Source organism: Centroberyx affinis, unplaced genomic scaffold, assembly GCF_046629955.1.
Source record: "Centroberyx affinis isolate AG114_WGS23_722 - 3 ecotype Tasmania unplaced genomic scaffold, CSIRO-AGI_Caff_v1 ptg001250l_1, whole genome shotgun sequence".
NCBI lineage: Eukaryota > Metazoa > Chordata > Actinopteri > Beryciformes > Berycidae > Centroberyx > Centroberyx affinis.
In genome coordinates this window covers 8,039-12,298 of record NW_027279761.1, presented here as the reverse complement: position 1 = coordinate 12,298, position 4,260 = coordinate 8,039, and positions in this window count along the sequence as shown.

Genomic DNA, 4,260 nt, shown 5'->3' with positions numbered 1-4,260 from the left:
TGTCTCCCCAAGCAGCAGCAGCAGCAGCAGCCCGGATGACAGGCGCGGTGACACACAGGAAGTGCTGCGCTTATTTTTGACCGCCCGGAAGAGCGCGTGCGGTGCAGCTGTCATGTTGTTCCGCCGGGGGGTGGGGGTCGGGGGGCTGTTGTTGTTTTTTTGTTTTTTTTAAAAGATTTTTTTGACATTTTCTGTTTTGCATACGGTGAATGTGTAACTTTAGTTTGTCTGGATCAGATGAATCAAACACAAGAGCAACAACCTGTGATGTGTGTCATTTTGTTGTAAAAAAAAAAAAAATCCACCTGGGTAGGCTTTTATTTTGAAAAGGCACAACTCAGAATTTAAACTGTCAGAAGTAACAAGTGTAACTGGGCAGTTTTGTCAGTATACAGTCCATTCAAATTCTGTGGTATACAGTATGTATTTGAAATGAGTATTTAATTATTTTGTGCTCTCTTCTCTTTCGTGTTGTATTATTACTTATTGTTTACCTTTTGCATTTGGTTCCTTGTGGATTTTATGTATGTAAATTAAAATATCATTGTATTTGTTATAAAATGATTTATTTTATTTTATTCTAATTATTTATTATTTTTCAAGTATGTAGCTCTGTTATTGTTGTTAAACTCAAACAAGTCGTGCTTTTGGTTGTAAATTGTGTGTTTTCATTTCAATAAACATTTGGTCGCAAAAAAAACAACATATTTTGTATTTTGTCATTTGTTTCAGGTGTCAAAAAAATACACATCATTTAGAAGATACCTCTAAAGACAGTATTTTTGGATGTGAAAAATTACAGCATCTCAAATTTCATATTTTTTTATGAGGAAAAACTGTGTTTAGAAAATAAAATAAAAGTAAATAGGAAACATATTATAAACATACATTATCCCACAGGTTTTTTGTATTGTGCTTTGATACATTTGCTGAGGGAGTTTTTGTAATTCCTGATGAAAGATGAATTTTGATGCGTTTCATTTCTGCCCTGCAGGTCAACATGTGCAGGGTGAAAGTTAAGCTGAGAAATGTATCTGGTGTTAATAATGCAGAAGATCACCAACGGACAACTCTACATATTCAAAACAAAACAGAGATTTTATTTGCAGACACATTTTATGATGTTTCACAATTAGATAAGAGACAAAAAATATTCAAATATCACAATTACAGACAGAGAAAGGTGTGAGGAAATTCATCCGAGTTTCTCTTCCATTTCATGGTGAAATTACTTATAACTCCACATTTGTCCAATAACTAGAGAAAGTATGTTATGATTTCTCTGCCTACATGTGGATGGAAGATGTAAAGTGACCAAACACAAAAACCACTGAGCGTTACTTTTTTTGTTTGCCAGAGGAAAGTGAACAAGTTACAAAACAGTCGACATTTCAAACAGCCAAACACTGTTTCAGACAAATCACTTTTGTTTTCTGGAGCATCGAATCTGTGAATCAGTCATCGACCTTTAAGTTCCATAACCTACTAAAAAAAAAACAATGAATTTACAAGACTAGTCCAAGAGCAAATGATCGTCATGAAAAATTATTAAAATAACAAAATGTCCAGTTAAGATTTCATAAAGAGTCTTTCTGTTGTAAGTTTTTGGATGAAGGTGCAAAAGTTTAGTTTCACAGAATCTGTTTGGTTTCAGTTCGTCTCACTGATGATGTAATGATGCAAAGTTAAATGAACAGTCAGCAGTCAGTCAGTTGATGATGCGTTCACCTCCCTAAACTTAAGTACATTTACATTTTTATTTTGTTTTGTTGCAAAATTCCCTCAAGATGCACTTACAGTATTAGTGAGTTTTTGAGTAGATTACCACACACTACTCTAGTCTCAACAGTGAAATAGGAAATTCTAATCCATTCTAATACATTTGGCACTGAATATGAATATAAAGATTTTGTTTTTGGAGAAGTCTTCGTACTTCCCTACATGTTGTTTCAGTAACTGTGTCAGAACAGCAGACAGGAGGTTGAAGCTGTTGTCAAATGGGAATAAAGGAGGAATAAAATCCAGAAAATGCTTGTATTTTCTGAATGAAATATGTTCCAGGTCGATGTTGAAAACAAAGCTAACATCCATATACAGGAGACAGAACCAACACAGCTGAAATATGAACAGCAGGTTGTGGACGTTGCAAAGGATTATGGGAAAACAAATATACCGTACTTCACGGTTCACTGTCCTCTGTGCATTCAGAAAAAGAGTCAGAGAATCAGAGTTGAAAATTTCATATCAATCCATTTCCACTGGGAGAGGGAGGAACTTTGACAACAATCACTAAACATTTTGAAACCAATTTGTTCCACAGAAAAATGTGTAAAAAGTCGGTCAGTTCATTTCTGTAAGCGTACAAAAGCTGAATTGCTCATGAGGGGGGAAATCAGATGTCCCAGTGAAGGATTTAGTCCAAAAAGAGAGACACTTTTATAATCATACAAAAAAAATAAAATAAAGAGGAAAATTCAAGACTCAAGACTCAAACCAAAGATTAAATCTGATGCAAAAAGGGCAGAACTGCACTTCTTAGATTTTTACAGAATATCAGATTTCAGAATCTTAATCTCTGTAAAAGCATAAACGGTTCCTGCGTTATGTGAATGCAATCATATAAAGTTTTGCTTTTGTTCTGCTATAAAATTAGGAAAACGTCTCGCTCCTTTCTCTCTAATCCCTCACAGTAAAAACTACAGACTCCAAAACAACTGTATGTATGTCACTCAGCACCAAAGCTACATTTGTGAATGGCAGTCATAAATACAGATTTAAGTAAAACTCTATATTTTTTAGTGCATATATTAGACCTTCAGTTGTCCTTATATATATATATATATATATATATTAGATTTTCAGCCTGTCTGTCCTGAGCAGAGATGACAGCAGTGAGCCTGCAGGGGGCAGAGCGGAGGGACCGGAGGAAGCAGCACTGTCCTGTAACCCAGTGGTTCTCAACGTGGGGTCCGGGGACCACTAGGGGTCCTTGATGTGGTTCCAGAGGGTCCCCAACAAATTGATGAATTGTTAAACTTCAACGTTATTTAATTTACAAGAAGTTAACATAATTAGAGAATGTAGAAGAATGACTGTTCTGATCATAGTTTCTCTGTTATCTCTCTACCTACAATACAGACAGTCATGGAGTTCTGGACAAAATCATATCTGACACTAAAATATTCTCAGATTTGAGTTTGAGACTCAAAATCTCATCAAATGGGGGTCTGTGGCCCTACTGTGGACTAAATTGGGGTCCTTGGGTCCTTGATATGAAAAAGGTTGAGAATGACTGCTGTAACAGACCGGCTGCAGGTTCAAACCCCACCACAGTCAGTGTGTGTGTGTGTGTGTGTGTGTGTGTGTGTGTGTGTGTGTGTGTGTGTGTGTGTGTGTGTGTGTCCATCATCAGCAGTGTGTCCTGCTGAAGCGTCCTGGAGCAAAACACTGAACCCTGCTGACAGAGCTAAATGCATTTAGCGTTACAAAATTAGAGTGAATTCTAAATCACAATGCAGCAGGAACTGAGTCCGGTTTATTCTCAGAACGGTTTCCTGGCGTCTCGGACTCGTCTCGGACTCTTAACTGTTCTGACTCGGACTTGTCTCGGTCTCAGTCACTATTGGCTGTTGACTCGACTTTTTCCTGCCTATCTAAAAATTTTAAAAATGATTAATTTGGATTATTTGGATTATTTTTCCACTGCACTATAAACAAATTAAGGGATTTCGCCTGTGGTCTGTACAGTGATTAGCTGGATGTTGAAGATCCTACAGATACATCTACATCTCTGTTCTAGTCTCGGTCTTGACTTGGCCTCAACCCCCTTTGGACCTGGTCTTGACTCGAACTCAACTGCACCTGGTCTTGGAATTGACTTGGACTCAAATAAACTGGTTTTGTCTACAGCCCTGACATGCACCAAATGGCACGTTATGCTATGACCAAAACTCATTGAAACAAAACTTAAAAAACTTGTTCGAAATATTAAACATGCACATGTGTTCTAAAATACCACAAATACCTCTGATCAGCGGTTGATGAGTCAACAAAGAAATTACAAAAAACTGTGTAGAATAGACTATTAATTTCACCTCACCCTATATTTCCTTCCATATTATGAGGACACAGGTTAAAAACCAGAAAATCCAAATCCACAAAGTTGCTGCTGTAATAAAAACTAAGAATAAGTGTGTTTTAGTAGCTCTTACCTTTCGTCCCTTAATAAATTGGTTTAATGGCAATACTTCAACTCCATGG